The sequence below is a fragment of the Ambystoma mexicanum genome, chromosome 3p (genome assembly GCF_040938575.1).
Source record: "Ambystoma mexicanum isolate Mex_15411 chromosome 3p, UKY_AmexF1_1, whole genome shotgun sequence".
Taxonomy (NCBI): Eukaryota; Metazoa; Chordata; class Amphibia; order Caudata; family Ambystomatidae; genus Ambystoma; species Ambystoma mexicanum.
The window spans coordinates 970,746,745-970,766,752 of NC_090925.1; positions in this window are offsets into that span (position 1 = coordinate 970,746,745).

Sequence of the window (20,008 nt, forward strand, 5' to 3'; positions counted from 1 at the left end):
CTGAAAAGCACAAGGTTACCTCAGGGGTACTGTGAGTCTCCCTCAATTTTCAATAGAGTCCTACAGATGGATTTAGGCAATATCGCATTAGAGAGTGTCGTCTTAGCAATATGTAGACGATATCTTAATTTGCAGGGCCATAAAGGAAAAGTGCAGACACGAATCTATTCAGCTATTGACTATACTAGCTGAGAAAGGATATAAAGTGGACAAAGAAAAGTTACACTATTGTCAGCAAGAAGTGTTGTATATAAGCCAGCTGATCTCACATGAGGGTAAAAGAGTTACCCCGGAAATGGCTGAAGCCATACTGAACACAGCCCAGCCACAAACGATAAAACAGGTGCAGAGCTTTCTAGGTCTTTGCAATTATGTCAGAGCATGGGCCTTTGACTACAGCTCATATACCAAGCCATTGTTACAGGCCTTAAAGAATGCACAGGTGACGAAAGAAAAAATCTTGTGGTCCAAGACCATGGAGGAAGGGTTTACTGAGCTCAAGAATGCCATTTGCACGTCACCAGTTTTAGGGATTCCCAACTATGCAGAGGAATTCTACCTGTTCTCACACACGAATGGCAGCATCATGACAGCAGTACTCACACAGAGAACCACTTTGGGGTACAAGGCCCTGGCATACAACAGTGGGAATTTGGACCCAGTGATGAGAGGCCACTTCCCGTGTGAACAAAGCTTAGCTGCTGCAGCGTTCGCCATAGACAAAGTGACAACCATTGTGATGGGATGCTCAATGACGTTGTGCATCCAACACTCGCTACTTGCCATTCTTGAGAAGCCAAAGGTCACGTTGACATCTCAGAGAGCTTCTGCTTATGAAGTGATCATATTGAATCCATCGATTAAAATCGTTCGATGCAAGATAGTGAGCCCAGCTATGTTTATAGCAGAGCATGTCACTGAAGGAGAGCCAATACCTGAAGAATGTTATGATGCGATTCCCAGAGTGAAAGAAAATGCATTGGCAGGAGGAGAAATTGTCTTCCTTGACGGTTACTCGAGAATCGATCAAAACAATGGGCAAAGACATATAGGCGCTGCTGTGATGAAGCACATGGCAAATGGAGAGTTTCGAGTGCTGCTTAGTGCATGATTATCATCTCACTATTCAGCACAGGCTGCAGAGTTATTGGCGTTTATACTCGCAATTGAGAATCACACAGACCAGGAAGGGATGGTGTACAGTGACTCCAACTATGTGACATCAACAGTGCATGCAGGCCTTGCACGCTGGAAGAGGAGGAGCTACCTCAGTGCAGCATGCCGCCTTATTGGACAGGCTCATCAAGGCACTACAGCTCCCAGTGGGCATAGTGGTCATGAAATGTGCTGCCCACACGAAGGGGACAGATTTTGTCTCACGAGGAAATCAAGCAGCAGACACAGAGGCCAAGCGTATGGTGTCCAGGGGTGAACCCACAATGGACGTAGAAATAACTGATGAAATAACTGATGTAAACGAAAAGATGATTGTTGCACAAAATGAACCTAAGATCTATAATAACATAGGGCAAACCTAGTTAATGGAACTCCAAGGGGGAGGCAGCACATGAAGCGAAGAATCTCTGGAAGCGGCAAGGTTGTTCTTTTAACCCCTCTGAAAGCTTGTGGCAACAAGACAGCACTGGTAAACCAGTAATGCCTATAGCCCTGTTAAAATTAGCACCGTAGAGGCACAGCTAGGTGTGATGCTTAGTCAACAAGTGAAATCCTAGGGTCTGAAATGCAAAATGAGTTGAACTGCATGACATCTTGTCTTACTGTAATTGCAGGCCAGCTGCAGTGACGACGAAAAGGGTGCAGGGCAGCACAGAAGGAGATGCTACTGCAGACACAGTTCAGAGTCTATGTGTTCCTTCAATCTTCCCTGGAGACACCGTCTTGGTGAGGAATCACACAAGGAAAATGTGGCACGAGCTAAGGGTCAATGGACCGTTCACAGTTGAAGACATCACTGCATCTGCAGTCAAGCTACAAGGAAGAAGAGCTTGGATATTCCTGTTTGATATCAAGCCATATGTCAGAGAAATACCCCTGCCTGAACCCCACCGCAAAGAGATTACATACAATGGGGAAGAACCACAGCACGTGCAGACGAGATCCATGACGAGGAAGAAGGATTGTGCAAATTCATGGCTTAAAAATGGACATTCCTCTGAGCAAAAAGAGAAGAGGATAAGGACATTAAACAAAAAATACGAACACCCTGTGCATCCTTGTTGCAGGGTGAAGGAGAGAAGTGCATATGTAAGCCACAACGTATGTTGTTGACTTTGAACTTTAGACTGAGGCACACTGAAGCATTGATAAGAAAAGAATATGTCAAATCCCAATCGCAGACACACGATTTGGAAGAAAATACAGCATCCAGACTCGTTCAAGATAGGAACATTTTTTGGATTCACAACTGGTGTCCCACAGTCGCAACATCACTAAAGACGTTTTGAACTACTTTCACTTAGTCTTTAGGTCACACCCATCACTAGTGGGAAGGCTCAGTAGCATCCCCAAATTTCTGCAAGATCGTGAAAACAACAAGATAATAAGAAGGCTGCTCACTGTGATCGCTGAGCAGTTCTTCTGACTTCCAGATTATAGAGAGGAAAAACAAATGTCCCAAGCAGAAGAAGAAGCGAATACACTCCTCAACATGATATTTTGTCATCTAATTGAAGAGCACCTAAACTTTGTCGGAAGACACACTGATGTATTAACATTTCTTCGAGATTTGGCAAACACAGAACGCTTGAGCATAATCTTGAATGGCATCATCATCCAGGTCACTCTCCACAGCAACCTAGATCGTAGAAGCTACTCACAGTGAGTACCGAACTGTTCCAGAATTCAGAAAAGATTTGGCGAATGTCCCTGTCACCAGAAGATAGCAGATTGGCGAACAATTTCTTCTTTCGCCTAATTGAGGAATTTAAAGAAGTTTTAGGGAGACCTGCCGGTGTTGACGTCCTCACGTTCATCAGAGATCCAGAAAAATCTACTCAGCTAAGCATGCTCCTGCATGGTATTGTAGTACAAATTAAGCTCTCCAATCTCACCAGAGATTCCGGAACCTTGAAGCTTCCCGCCGAAGGACAGATCGAGAAAGCGTTGCCAGAGACCTCACTCTTGTTGCACCGACAAGAACGCAACATGTCGTCTGGGATGAAGCAAATAAGAGGCATCAACTTGGAACTCGTGTACTTTGAACATGCACAGTAAAGAGATGTGTTGACCACATTACCCGATTTTGACATTTCCTCATACGTAGAAAAAGATAACTGTATCCAGAGATAACAGACAATCCAGTGTCCAGGCAAGAGGGACAATTGTTTCCGTACATGCAACCTGCAAGAGGAACCAGCAGTATCCAGAAATAATATTGCCTAAAATCGTATTAAAGTGTTAGCCTTTTTCCTTAAAATGTTCGAGATGAGAAATCAAAATTGCAGCCGTAATCTCCAGGCTAACCTATAAGGCTATCATGTACTTATTCATTACATTCATCACTCGTTTATTGTCACTGACAATTAGAACTGCATTTTTTATTGGTAGACAAAGTGTTCAGAGTCCAGTGGTCCCACCTAACGATGCACACATGAGGCCCATGAAGGCACCCAAACCCAATGTAGTCATTCCAGTCCCTAGAAGATCTGACAAGAGAGTGAGTGAACTTGAGATGGATGTGAGTAGCAATGACACATACATAGTTGCAGTAACAAGCACATTAACAAGCCTGAGACAGTGTTGGCAAAATGTGAGTAAAAACAGGTTACTTACAACCACACGCATGCAAACGACAAGTGCACATACACCAGATCTAATTTCAATAGCTGCAAAACCGCAGGCCAAAGAAGGGGAGATGTTAGGGCAACCAACTGTGAGAAGCTACCCCACAAGTGAAGAGAAAAGACAATGGGGAAAAGCTGAACTTTTGAAAAGACAAAAAGAGCTGAAGAACGAACCAACAGAGACAGCATTGACAAACACACCTGATCCAATGAAGAGAACAACCACAAGTCCGACAAAACTATCATGTGCAGAGAGAGTGGCAGAATTAATTTGGCCATTCATAACCAGAGCCAGGGAAAGACAGGAGATCAGGGAAATAATTGCAAGTCATTGGTACAGATGAAGAGGACTGAAGCATGGATGGAAGTGACTGTGAATCCCCCAGTGAGAAGAAGCTACATGGATTTTTATTAAAGATGTGATGATAGCAAACTACATGAAAACCTTGAGAATCAAGAGAAGCATACACGGAGATGACAGTGAACTAAACGATTACCTGGACACAACAGCACATTTGGGAAACAACATATGGTACCAACACATGAAAGAAGTTGAAAGACGGAGCTCAGAGGGGAACTGCTTTGTTTGCGCACACCTACCCTACAGCATAGGGAAATCAAAGATCTTTGTAGCTGTAGAAATTGACGTCCAGATAGCACACTGTCTATCACACGTAGCAATGTGCAAGACAAGAGGTCAATTTATGGGAAGTGATGCTTCCCTTAAATTGGCAACTGAAAAGATAGATCCAGATGAAGTTGAATACATACAAGATATAAATACAAGAAACAGGGCCCATACGAGAAATCATGTGATCAGATATGAGAAGCCAGGAGTGAAAGGCGCTGGCATTAGATGGGAAGTGAATACAAAACTTGATGTCAAAGGAAAATCTGCAGAAGAGGCCAGAAAATGGAAGAACAGAGGCCAAACGCAAATATGGGGAACAGTGCTTCCACCAGACGGATGGGAGAAAGGAGTAGTGATCTGCAGAGCATGAATGGTCACCGTGGCCTGCAAAGAAGCAATTGTAAATGTGCAGAAGATATGCAAGCCATTTTGGCCGAAACATGAAAAACTACTGTCATGGGTCGAAGACAGAGGAGGACCCCTACAGATAGTGCCATTGGAGAATCCGAAACTGTGCTTCAGAAAATATGGTACAAGAAAAATGGGAGAAAATCCAAACTGTGGACAAATCTTTGATGCTACAGGATTGGTACACGGTACTGCACTGTCCATGGGTCATTATTGGGCATGTGGATCCAAAGCATATATCAGACTGCCGAAAAACTGGGGAGGTATATGCACATTAGTAAATGTCCATGTTCCAGCGCTGGTGATTCCAAAAAGTGACTTGGACATTGACAGTTTCCAAAAGCAAATCTTCACCTGAGGAAGAAGACATCTTTAGAAGTAAGAAGCAGAATGAAAAGAGAACATTATTTCTCTGCCAAATCAATAGAAGCTTTTGACTTGATTCCATATGAACACAGGCTGTTCAGTCAGACCTCATCAGTGTTCATGACAATCTTCATGCCGAGAATCCAAGTTGGAGCAAATACTAAATGGTTACAAATAACCAGATGGGAATTACTACAGACAATCAATGCAACCATAAAGGGATTCAACGTGATCAAGGAAGAATTAAGGGAGATTTGACTAGTGACTCTTCAGAACCGATACGGCCTTGACTTGATCACAGCCATGGATGAAGGAGTTTATGCAAAAATCAGAGAATCATGTTGCAAATGTATACCTTCTCATGATGAAGAAAACGGAACTCTAACAGAAGCCATAGGTATGCTGATGAAACTACAGAATCAAATCATTGATGAAACCGACGAAGTAGATGATGACAGTTGGTTTGGATCACTGTTTCCATGTGTTCCACAATGGATGGCAGATGCATTCAAATTCCTAGGAGCCCTGCTAGTGATGAAATTGCTCAGATCTTGTGTTATCAAGATAATAATCTCTCAATGCCAGAAAACTGCAAAAAAGCCATAGGGATGTAGATCATGATTGATGTTGAGTCAGAATGGAAACTCAAAGACCTAACTGATGAAGAAATAAGAGACTTTCTAAAAGCTAGCATTCACGCACCAGAAGGAACAAAGTTTAGCTATTCAAGGAGACATAGAAATTATGTGGGGAAATGGATTTATTGCAGCCCAAATGGACAATGTCAGCTTATGACATGGAACAAAGATGAACATATGAGAACAGCAGGAAGTTTGAAGGGCGTGATAAAAATATATACCCCAAAGAGACATTTCTTCATGCCGTCATGTATAGACCCAGACAATGAAGTGAAATTGAATGCAGAAGATGCAGAAAAGGTGGATACCAAGGGAAAAGTGAAAGTGGTCGATGAATCGTCCAGAGGGGTAACTGTAGAGTAGGTCCCAAGCATGACCCGCACTCAAAGCGCCCATTTTGAAGTGCCAGCAACGTTCATGCCGAGATACATGACATACGATGAGCAAATAAACCAGCAGAGAGCCTCAGTGGGGCTCTGCCCGGTACCGATCAGCACCTACTAAAGTACCGACACCAAAGAAAATATGGACAGTAAAGTAACCATTGAGGAAACAATATCAACAAATACAAAGTAATGAAGATCGTCTGAGTACAGTCCCTTAAGAGGCCAAGAAAGTCCTAAAAGAAGATGAATGGTGGCATCACAAGAACTCGGACTGACTCTCAGATAAAGAAAACGATGACCTGTGAATGACGAAAAGAGATGAAACACCATGGATAAGCGACATATTGAATTGAAGTTAAAAGGACAATGTCAAGTATAAAACGCTTATGCCATAAGAGCCATGAAGATATGCAACCAGTTTACATGAGTACATATGCTTGGAAACGCAAGAAAGCTGAGGAACCGTGTGGCTTGCTATGCTTAGCAGAAACTTGTAGTGCGGCAAGCGCCACATACACATATTTACCTCAAAAGGAGCACTTTATATGACGTATATGTCCACCTTGCAAAAGGGCAGAACCAACCTCAAGTTACGAGAGGCCCCAGGAGCGAAGGCCCTCAAACACGGGAATCGAAAGCCAAAGACAGAAACGAAACTCAGATACATGAGACTCGTGCAAAGAAACGAAGGTCATCTTAGCTGACAAAGGCTGGTGCAATTTATGGTCAAGTGTCACAGCGAGTAGACCGCTCGCTTTGACATTCGTGCAGAGCTTGCTAACGCAGGTTCGAATCCCGGCGGGGCCAAACTCAGCCTTTCATCCTTCCGAGGTCGATAAATGAGCACCACACACCGTGGGTAATAATAAGCAGCGCTCAGATACCTGAGGGTTCGTAGCGCTATATAAATGCCAAATTATTATTATTATTATTATGATGCCAAGAGCGGAGTATCCTCTTCAAAGGAGTCGAGATAAGCAGCAGAAGGCATTTGGTGGACAGAAAGCTAAAATCAAATACACAAATTACATGGAGACGGAGACGATTTCACAGTGCCTAAAACACGTGACCTGCCAAGCAAGAAGAGTTGTGGCCTTCGCACCTACGCGCAGCCTTGAGCCATACACAGATATCCGAGTTCTCCCAGACAGAGAGGCAGCATCGAGGCCTACAAATTAAAAACTAATTGACACATGGCCAGTGGGTCAGTGATGAATGGTGGTACTGGTTGATGGGAGGCTAGGGGAGCTGATGGGCACCCTGCACCTGGCCGACCATTCTGCATGCTGCTAAGCAAAGTGGAAAAGTACAAGGTGAGGTGGTATCAACCCAATCATAATGTACCAAATAATCTAGGATCCTATAGTGTGTACAACCAATGAGACTGGCATGGGCACCAACATTAATCTGTTGACTTTAAACGCTTTAAAAGCCCAATGCCATGAAATTTAGCAACAAGTTTTTTTTGCTTTCATTGATTTAAATGCCGCTTTTGATTCTGTAAGTCGTTACCTCTTATTACAAAAGCTTGTAAGAGATAACTGCCCAACAACTTTAATTGACATTATTCACATGCCACTTCTGTTCAAATACGCATCACTTTAGATGGCATTCTAACGGAAAAAAATCCCACTCATCGTGGTCTCAAGCAAGGATGCTAATTAGCATCTGCAGTGTTTAATTATTATATCCACGATGTGAAAATTCCGTTAGGTTATGTCATCTCAGATTCTCCAAAACTGAATGGTGAACAAGTACAATCCTTGATTTATACTGACGACCTTGTTCTAATTTCTAGAACTCAGGTCGGTCTACAACGGTTATTGAGTGCATTTCAAGAATATGTCAAACTTAATGAACTTTCCATAAATCTGACTAAATCACAAATTGTCCAGTATTCCCCCAAACGTGCGAGGCCATTGACATACATGTGGACCATTGGTGCAACTCCTATTAGTGTGGTACCAAATTACTGTTATTTAGGTACTGTTTTCGATGGACAGCAAGGAGCACACGGGCAGATCGAGAGAGTGGAGGCCAAGTTGACATCAGCCATCTCCCAGACACGCATTATAATGCATAAATATGGGAAGTTTTCTATTCTACCAGCTTGGCACTTCTGGACCAAAAAAATAGTTCCTATCCTTTTATATGGCCTTGAATCCTTCCCTGTTGCCGCCAAGTTTAAATTCACACAATGGGAAGCAATTTATTGGCGTAGAATTCTCCACCTTCCCCGATGAAGATACGAACTTGGCCTACTATCCCTCAAAGCCCAATATAGTTGGCGTATGTGTGCTCTATTTAGGAAGTGTCTGATGGCACCAAATGGCAATACACTGCTTGAAACTCTCTCGCAATATCTTTTCTCAAAGAAACAATCCAAGTTCACATTGAATTGGCTTGATAACGTATATATAACATTAGCAACAGCAGAAATCTCAATCAATTTGTTGGTACATAATCCAGTTAAAGCGAAATCTAAAATCTATCAAACTGATTGGATCAAAACCTGTGAATTGTGTCGAACATATCGTGACAGCAATAATGCACGATTTCCCCCAAAAAAACTAAGTATTCTGCCCAAGTATCTCATGCGTGCTCCTTCTCCACAGTTCCGGAGTGGAATACTCTGCTTTCGATTTAATTTGTAGCTAACACGCGATATCAAAGTAAGACGAGGAGCATGTAAACCTGACCAAAATGTATGTCGTTTCTGTCAAGATAAAACCAAGGGTGAGATTCTTGCACACCTGTTGACAGAGTGTAGAGTGTTGTTACCACAGAGACTAACAGCGTTCACCAGACATTGCCAATATTTGGGAAACATTTTGCAATGCGAATGCTGGGCAGCTTTACTAGGTTGTAACAATCTAGCAGTTCAAATTGCAGCCGTAAACTTTTTAACTAGTCTCTACTTGGAGGGGGATAACCTTGATTAATCTCCTTGCGTATGTTAAATCATAAAATCTAAATGTGCACATAGATAATCTAGAGTTTCCATCGATTTGACATACTTGGCATGTATTGTAATTTCCACTTATTGTAAATCATATTTCAATCCTTATCAATCTATCACATGAAATGTTAGAGAATGAGTTTCTCTTGTTTCTTTAACGCCTTTAGAAATGTTTTTTGTTTAGTTTTGTGGTTGCTTGGCTCTTTGTTTTTTTGGTCTCTTAACTCTCTTGTCTACGTTGTAACTGTTGTAGTTTGTCGTAAACAATTGTTTGTCATTTATGCTTTAATGATTAGTGTTGTTTAATGATTTGTTTTCAAATTTTTGATTATTTTGTCATATGTTTTGTAATCATTTCATTTTTGAAAGGTTGATTAAATTCAACCATATCAAATAAATTTTTTTTTAAAAAAGAACCAATGAGACGTCGTACTTTTAGTGACGTTTACAGTAGCCATTTTGAAGGAAGGGCTTGGTTGCCCCATTGTCATGATGCCTGCCTCTAAGGAGCCAGGCCGGGCCCAGCAACCCCAGAGGCAGACATCATTTTCCCCTGGGAAGTCCCAGCGGGCCCAAGTCGTGGCCCTTTGGACTCAGTCCTGGCGCCTTAGGCACCAGGCTCATAAGAGAGGATATGTGTTTAAGTGCTTGGGTGCACACTTACCTGATGCAGACCATGCTGCTTCATCCAGGCCCTCTTGAGGCCTGAATGGGACTACTTTACCTGTGGGACTACTTCACCACCTGGGTGTGGTCGGGGAAGGATACATACCTGATTGGTGGAAGGATACATACCAGGAACTTCTTCCAAGGCTATTTAAACCACACCCGATCAGCCACACGTGCTTCGCGTTGTTCTGCACCTAGCAGCTGGACGCTCACCGTGTCTGCTCCTGCATCCTGACTTCAGCCACGCCTGCCTGCACCCTGGAACACCTGCAAGGGGAGAAAGGAGAGATTAGGTGAAGAAAAGCCCTTACCTGCTAAATCTGCATTCCGGAGTCACTTCACCGACGATCCTGAAAAGGAAGACATCTTTTTTAAAGCATTTCGTTTCGATCGCTGCAGCGCTGCATTTCACTCACCTTGGCAAGGCGCTTCCATCTTCAGCAGCGATCTTCCGGATTCAGCTACGTTCCGGTGCCTAGAGGAAAAAAGACAAGAACAAAGGTGAGAGGGAGAAAAGGAATAAGGAAAGCTCAGTTTCCTTTTAAGACTTACCTGTTGGATATTTCCTTCTGCATTTCGGGTCCTGCCACTTCCTGGCATCTCCGGACCCCGGCCCCTATGGGGAAAAAAGACAAAGTCATTGTTGAGCGTTTGTAAAGACATTACCTGAGCGCTCATCCGGAACTTACCTGCCATTTACTGAAGCGGCACGCTTCACTTCGGGTCGGCGCCATTTCTCCGGCATCCGAACCCTGGCCCCTAAGGGGAAAAGGACATGAGCATTAGCGCTTGCTGCAATAAGACAACGGACATAATTAAAGAGCTTGAACTTTTGAACAGAACTATTACAGCGCCTTACCTGAACAGTCAAGCTTACCTGAACTCCATCAACCCTCAAACCAGTGAAGTAACTGGGTTTCAACGCGCCCCTGCATTTGAAGCAGGACGGAGAGCTCACCATTCCAAACCCTAAGGTGAGGCTTCACGGGGAACCGTGGAAGAGGTTTCGTGGAGGGTTGGATGGGAGTGGGAGGCTTGAACATTATTTCCGCCAGTTGGTAATACTCCCTTTCCACGTACAGGAGGGTATTCTTGTGAGCCAGAGAAGCCAGAATAGAGGGGCCCTTCCAGTCCATCTTCAGAGCCGCGCCTCCGTGGGAATCAGGTGAGCGTTACAGAACGCGAAGCCCTACCACAATTTCCCACCCGGGCGCTATGGAGACTTCCGAGACAGATCAGCTGGCCCAGCTTTTAGGGGAAGTACGGGCAGAAGTGCACTCAGCCCGCCAGGAGACTAACGCTCTTAGAAGAGAATTAATCCTATCCAAGGAAAGAACTGATGATCTGGCCAAAAGGTTGTTGCAGGGCCAGGCAGGGCACACTCCTTTACCCGATTCCGGGGGGACTACTACATCAATGGGTTCGACTAACCCGGCACAAATCAATCTACCTGGACACATGCCTTTGGCCCCGCCTGAACGTTTTGCGGGGGATCCCAGGAAATATGCCGTTTTTATGAACCAATGCCGTTTACACTTTTTATGCAGGCCCGAGGCCTTCCCCAGCGACCAGACCAAAGTAGCCTTTGTACCATCTTACCTCAGTGGCTGTGCTGCCGATTGGTCTATTCCATTGGTAAATCAGGATGATCCCATTCTCCGGGATTTCCAGGGCTTCCAGGCCAGCATGGAAAGATTGTTCGCTCGACACTCGCAGGGACAGGCCCTTGACAACGAACTGTTATCCTTACGGCAAGGTAATCAGGATCTTTTGTCCTATATCGCCACCTTTAATAGACTGATTGTGGAAACCGGATGGCCTGAAAATAAAAGGATCACCTTGTTTCATCGAGGCCTGCGCGGAGAGCTTAAAGATGTTATAGCTCAGATAGTAGATCCACCCCAGGCCTGCACAGACTACATAGACTTAGTGGTTCAACTTGATCACAGACTTCAAAATAGAAAAGCAGATCGGCTCAAGTACGAAACCAGAGTACCCATCAAGACCCACGTTAACTCCAAGAGTACTGACATTTCCGAACCGATGCAAATAGGCAGTGTTAAAGGACCATTAACGCAGAAAGAACGAGAGAGAAGGCGACAAATGCAACTTTGTCTGTATTGTGGGACTTCCGGTCACTTTCTCCAAAGTTGTCCAGTAAAACCACCCAAGAAGGTGGTTGGAGCCACTGATAACGAGTTATTGATACCTGGTTCGGGAAACGACCTAGCCCGACAAGCGTAGGGGTCCGCTTGCCGAGCTTGAAAACAAACTCTTTGACCTCGCATTTTGTCATGCCAATGGTGCTAGTGAATCCAAAACAGCCTCAGCAGTTGCATGCCATAAAAGCATACATAGACAGTGGAGCTATTGGAAATTACATAGACCATGAATTGGCTTCCAGGATTAAGCTTCCTCTCCGTCCAAAAGTAACCCAAGATGTAATTACCACAGTTGATGGAACTGAAATAGCCTCAGGGCCTGTAACGCATTCCACTGTTGAAATCACACTGGTGGGTCAAGATGGACACCGGGAAGCAATCGTGTTTGATGTGATCAAGGCCCCACAATTTCAAGTACTTCTTGGAATCTCTTGGTTAGAAACACATAATCCAAGAATAGACTGGCGAGCAAAGAAGATAACTTTTCCTGATTGTGAACCAACCTGTTATCCAAGGAATCCAGTTATGGGTCTAGCCTCTGCAACTGCCACCCCTGTACAGCTACCATCCGAATACCAAGAATTCCAAGACGTTTTTCAGAAAGAGCAGGCTAACACTTTGCCTCCCCATCGATCTTACGATTGCCAAATCGACTTGGTACCCGATGCGCCACTACCTTGTAGCAGGATTTATGCTCTTACTGAACCTGAGAACCTGCATTTGCGTCAGTACTTGGATCAATACCTGGCCAATGGCTTCATTCGCCCGTCACAGTCTCCAGTCTCTTCCGCTTTGTTCTTCGTACCTAAGAAGGAAGGAGACCTCAGGACCTGTATTGACTACCGTGCCCTGAATCAGATAACGATTAAGAATCGGTACCCTTTGCCCCTAATACCTGAACTCATCGACCAAGTAAAAGATGCTCGTGTGTACACCAAGCTAGATCTCTGAGGAGCTTACCACCTGGTGCGTGTAAAAGAGGGCGACGAGTGGAAGACTGCATTCCGCACCAAATTTGGGCTCTTCGAGTATCAAGTAATGCCCTTCGGTTTGTGCAACGCACCTGCCGCCTTTCAGTACTTCATGAATGATGTTCTTCGGGAACTTATTGATGTTTGTGTCATCGTTTATATTGACGACATCCTGGTGTACTCTTCCTCAGAATCTGATCACAGAAAACATGTTAGGGCAGTTCTTGAGAAATTGCGCCAGCACAAGTTATTTGCCAAGCTTGAAAAATGCGTTTTTCATACCACAGAAGTGGAGTTTCTCGGATTCATCCTGACGCCTCAAGGAATCCGAATGGACTCGCGGAAGGTGGACGCCATTCTCAAATGGCCATCTCCTAGCTCAGTGAAGGGAGTGCAAAGCATGCTTGGCTTTGCCAATTTCTATCGAAGGTTCATCCCGGAATTTTCTCGAACAGTACAACCCATCACAGCTCTCTTAAAGAAAAATAAACGCTTCGAATGGACTCATGAGGCCGAACAAGCCTTTCAGGACCTGAAAACCAAATTCACCTCTGCACCTGTATTGAAGCACCCGCACCCAGATCTCCCTTACATTGTGAAAACCGATGCATCCAGTTCGGCCATGGGAGCTGTCCTGTCGCAAAGAGACCCAGAAACTAACCAATTACACCCTGTAGCCTTTTGGTCGAGAAAATTCTCTCCACCTGAAATCAATTACGCAATTACCGACAAAGAACTACTGGCTATTAAATCGGCTTTCAAGGCTTGGCGTCACTATCTTCTTGGGGCTAGACATACCATCACCGTAATTACGGACCACAGAAATTTGCAGTATCTAAAGACGGCCAAAGCTCAATCTTCACGACAACTCCGATGGGCTTTATTCTTTGCGGAATTTGATTTTGTAATTACCTATCGCCCTGGCTGCAAGAATGGTAAAGCAGACGCCTTATCCCGGATTGGCATGGAGGAACCCAATTCGAGTATAGAACCTGTGCCAATTATACCTGAACAAAGAATTTTGGGCTTAACTTCATTGCAAACTATTGAGGACATCCAAACTCAAGTAAAACAACTTTTAGACTCTTCAGCCTTAGAGGAATGGAGTGAAAAGGGTCCTCACTACACCGTTAAGGATGATTTACCCTATTTCCAGGAGCGGTTGTTTCTGCCAAGTAAAGAATTACAGGAACTTGTCATCACCCGTCATCACGAATCATTAATGGAAGGACACCCTGGTATGGCGAAAACAGAAGAAAAGATCAAACGCCACTTCTGGTGGCCTTCTTGGAGAAAAGACATAAAGTCTTTTGTGTTGTCTTGCGGAATTTGCGCCCAAAATAAGAGTCAAAAGAAAAGGCCTGCCGGTTTACGTCAACCTTTGGACATTCCACCAGCACCTGGGCACACCTTGTCAATGGACTTTATAACTGACCTGCCTCCTTGTGGAGGTTACAACACTATTCTCGTCATAGTGGATCTGTTCTCCAAGATGGCCCATTTCATCCCTCTAAAAGGATTGCCGTCAGCTTCCACCTTGGCCAAGGAATTTTTGGAGAGTATAGTGCGCATACATGGTTTCCCCTCTATACTACTCTCAGATCGTGGAAGTCAATTCATCTCCCATTTTTGGAAGAAATGTTGCCAACTGGCACAAATAGATGTGCGGTTATCCACCAGCCACCACCCCCAGACCGACGGACAAACCGAGAGAACCAATCAGACTCTCGAACAATATCTTCGGTGTATGTTACACCAATCCGAGTTAAATTGGAAAGACATCCTTTGGATTTCAGAATATGCATACAATAATTCAGTGCATTCTGGAACCGGACAGACTCCTTTTTATACTTTGTATGGTCACCATCCTCGGACTTCTGACCTTGATCCACCTCTGACCCTGGAAATGCCCGCGGTAAATCACCTACATTCCACTATCACCCGAGCCTTCAAAGATGCTACTACGCACTTACAACAAGCCAAGAAAAGGTATAAAGAAAACGCTGATGTGCACCGAAGTAAGACTCCTCCTTACCAAGTAGGAGATCAGGTATGGCTAGCAACTAAACATTTACCCCTCAGGGGTCCGCGAACTTTTAATCCCAGATTCATTGGACCTTACCCCATCAAGGCTATAGTCAACCCAGTGGCCTTTAAACTCGATTTACCGTCTAACATGCGGATTCATCCCGTTTTTCACGCATCTCTTCTGAAACCAGTGCAACCTGGAACCAGACTGTCTAAGCCTCCGGATCCTGTCCAAATTGATGGAGAATTCGAATTCGAAGTGAAAGACATTTTAGATGCCAAGATAGTTAAGTCGAAACTTTTCTATCTTGTTGACTGGAAAGGATATGGACCTCAGGAAAGATCTTGGGAACCCAGTGACTTTATTCATGCACCACGACTGGTACAAAGATTCCATCGGAGATTCCCGCACAAACCAAAACCCCCGGAGGAAAAGACCTTGGGAGGGGCCTTGAGGGGGGGTACTGTCATGAATCCTGCCTCTAAGGAGCCAGGCCGGGCCCAGCAACCCCAGAGGCAGACATCATTTTCCTCTGGGAAGTCCCAGCGGGCCCAAGTCAGGGCCCTTTGGACTCAGTCCTGGCGCCTTAGGCGCCAGGCAAATAGGGGCCCCCAGTCCTGGCGCCTTAGGCACCAGGCTCATAAGAGAGGATATGTGTTTAAGTGCTTGGGTGCACACTTACCTGATGCAGACCATGCTGCTTCATCCAGGCCCTCTTGAGGCCTGAATGGGACTACTTTACCTGTGGGACTACTTCACCACCTGGGTGTGGTCGGGGAAGGATACATACCTGATTGGTGGAAGGATACATACCAGGAACTTCTTCCAAGGCTATTTAAACCACACCCGATCAGCCACACGTGCTTCGCGTTGTTCTGCACCTAGCAGCTGGACGCTCACCGTGTCTGCTCCTGCATCCTGACTTCAGCCACGCCTGCCTGCACCCTGGAACACCTGCAAGGGGAGAAAGGAGAGATTAGGTGAAGAAAAGCCCTTACCTGCTAAATCTGCATTCCGGAGTCACTTCACCGACGATCCTGAAAAGGAAGACATCTTTTTTAAAGCATTTCGTTTCGATCGCTGCAGCGCTGCATTTCACTCACCTTGGCAAGGCGCTTCCATCTTCAGCAGCGATCTTCCGGATTCAGCTACGTTCCGGTGCCTAGAGGAAAAAAGACAAGAACAAAGGTGAGAGGGAGAAAAGGAATAAGGAAAGCTCAGTTTCCTTTTAAGACTTACCTGTTGGATATTTCCTTCTGCATTTCGGGTCCTGCCACTTCCTGGCATCTCCGGACCCCGGCCCCTATGGGGAAAAAAGACAAAGTCATTGTTGAGCGTTTGTAAAGACATTACCTGAGCGCTCATCCGGAACTTACCTGCCATTTACTGAAGCGGCACGCTTCACTTCGGGTCGGCGCCATTTCTCCGGCATCCGAACCCCGGCCCCTAAGGGGAAAAGGACATGAGCATTAGCGCTTGCTGCAATAAGACAACGGACATAATTAAAGAGCTTGAACTTTTGAACAGAACTATTACAGCGCCTTACCTGAACAGTCAAGCTTACCTGAACTCCATCAACCCTCAATCCAGTGAAGTAACTGGGTTTCAACGCGCCCCTGCATCTGAAGCAGGACGGAGAGCTCACCATTCCAAACCCTAAGGTGAGGCTTCACGGGGAACCGTGGAAGAGGTTTCGTGGAGGGTTGGATGGGAGTGGGAGGCTTGAACATTATTTCCGCCAGTTGGTAATACTCCCTTTCCACGTACAGGAGGGTATTCTTGTGAGCCAGAGAAGCCAGAATAGAGGGGCCCTTCCAGTCCATCTTCAGAGCCGCGCCTCCGTGGGAATCAGGTGAGCGTTACACCCATCTGACATTGTCTATCCAATGCCCTCTCCCGTTACCGTATACAGGTATAGTACCTATAGTAAAGTTACCATCCTATAACCAATAGAATTGCATGCAACATTTTTAGCGTTTCACGTCACCGATGACAAGTTTTTAGTATAAAGGATGTGATTTTTGTGAAGTTCTTCGGAGTTGAAGCGAGAAGGAAGATCGAGCAACCGCTGATGTTCATAACTCCACGTTTTTTGTACTTCTCATTAAACAGACTCCCTTTGCCGTTTTGAGTTGTCAGTATTGATTTGATGCTTGAGTACTAATCTGCATCCTCATCCATCTCACGGTTGCTGCTATTTCATCTTAAAGTGCTGTTTGGGAAAACCCCAGTTGTATGGGCTGGCTGGGGTCCCTCCTGCACACCCGGGTGCTTCCATGTTTTTTATGGCACAGCCGCCTCACCCGTCGCTTCCCTCCCGATCCCTTCCCCCATCACCTCCGTCCCACTATGTGACTTACTCTCCCAAGACGTAGTTCATCTTCTATTTGTTATGGCGGTGGCCATCTTCATTTTCTTTAATGGAAGATTGACACACCATAAGTGCAGATCCTGTCTCCCAGCAACAAAAAGAAATGTACACTATTCACACCCTGGATGGAGCCCCAGGGTGTGATTAGCCATCATTCCTTTGGGCGGGGATGTACAGGGCCGGTAACGGCAATGAGCTGTCACAGATGCCATCTTTTTGCTCAGGCCTACCTTGGCTCGGGCTGGCAGGCCATTAACAACCCTGTATGCCTCCAAATTCTGGGACGATAGCTCTATTACTTGTCTCTCATGCCAAATCGTGATGCAAAGGATCTTCAGTGGACTCCTGTGTGTTGGCTAAACAGAGTAAACATTCTGACATTGAAGAGAATGTCTCTGCTAATCCTCTTGAATGATCCTGATCATTGTGTCTGCTGATGGCAAGAAAAAAAAAAAAACCTTTATGGAGACAGCATCATTGTTTAGGCAAAGAAATGCAAATAATCCAAAGAACAAACTCTGTTTCAATTACAGTGTGAGCAGCATTCATTAGACGACATTGAAGGCCAACAATTATAGTACATTCTACACCGCATCATGACAACAACACCACCACAACACCATTGGGCACATTTTGCAGTTCTCCATAGTGCAAAAGAAACTGTAAAACCATCCATAAAAGTTGTGCACCTGCTTTTACGCCTCTTTTTGCACTTCAGAGACTTTTGTAATGTTGACCAGGTTGAGCTGGACATAGACTGAAAAGTATTTGTCTGAATTCCCCATATGCTCCAAGTGTCAAAAAGTAATGCATTAACATCAGCCTATGATTTGAATGCTGACATTAAAGCAAAGGATTCCTACCAAATCCACTAGCTTTATGCATGTGCTAAAGGCTGGTGGATTTCTTTGGACTCCATGATATGTGCCTTGCACCATGCATGCATGGTGGCTGGTAATTACACCTCTTTGCATTCCGATGAGCAAAAAAAGTGCATGTAAACCAAGTCCACCCAGAGGGTCATGCAGGGATGTCATTTGGGGCTTGCCAGGGATCGCAATTGTGACCCCTGAGGTTTCCCTTGCTACCCCTAAGGTCACCCTTGCTACCCCTGAGGTCTCCCTTGCTACCCCTAAAAACAAGAAAACAAACGTTTTAAAAATGTTTTTTAAATGCAAGCTCCTGGGCCGTGGCAAGCACCATGTGGCTCTTTGTTTCTGGAGTGGTTGTTCTGGCCTCTTGGGGAAAAATAAAAGGGAGATTCCACAAGTGCAGTGACCCTAAACGACAACGAATAGGAATAACAAACAATTTGTCTTTGTGGAATTCTATTCAATAATTGCTAGACTCATTAAAGGTTTATTTCAGGTACACTTCAGGGGGTGAGTCACTATTTTGGTCTGTTCTTAAACACCACAACTCAGCCTTTCATCCTTCTGAGGTTGATAAATGAATACCAACACAGGTTGAGTGATAGTGTATGTATAGTTTTTCTATAGAAAGCGCTTAAACGTAAATGCTATATAATAACACATCATTATCATTTGGCCTTGGACGTCTGCTTGCATTCACATTAATTTGGTAATATGGGCCTACACATACTGATAATAACGATATATATGGTGATCCATTCTTGTATGAAATGTATATCACATTACAGTTATATCGTAACCATATTTTTTGTAGTGTACTTAGGAACAATGCTATGTGATGCCAATTCAAATTTTGGCAAGGGGTGAAAGGTTGTGTTCCATTGCTTCCCGTGATGTCACTTAGGGGTGGGGTCAAATGATATCACTTCCTGTGATGTTATCAGAGGTCAAGGGTTGTGTGATGTCACTTCCGTTACCCCTTGCATTTTGGTGAAATCCCTGGGTGCATGCATATTTTCTACAAACAATGAACATTGCGAGGAGTGGAATGAAGTGCATGTAAGTGCACACATTTCCAGTCCCCTACGTGCAGTTAACATTGTAAAGGCAATGATGCGTTATTAATATAGCGCTTACACCTAAGCGCTTTACAAAGAACATATATACATACAATATCACCCAACCAGACTTGGCATTTATTTATTGACCTCAGAAAGAAGAAAGGCTGAACCTGTGACCTGCAAATCACACACAGATCACAGCAGCTAGCCCTCAACCCTCTGATCTATCTTACCAGCTATGAGCCCCCAAACCCCCACTTCCGGAAACTATGTATGAAATGCAACTATTTGGAAGCTTACCTCCCTGGTTTGGGATATCTTGATCATCAAAATAAACAAGTGCAGCACTACAATTTGAACATAGGCCACATTCCTGAGGGAAGGGATGTGAGACCTCAAATTTGAAACTTGTGGGAAAAGGAGTCACATGATGTGCAACGGCGTGATCAAGTGGCTGAGCAAAAAGTATGCTAGCTGGTACTTCTATTCCCGCAAAGGTTCTCATTGAACACGATGGACAAAGGAGGCCTTTCCTGGTCAGATGCTTCATTTCACCATCTCCCCTCCAATTTCAAACAATTAGACCATAGTGCCAATGAGACACCTGCACTACCAGTCGCATGCCAAGTTGGTCACTTTAGTTGACTGCACATCTTCTCTAGCCAGTTCACATTCACGTTCA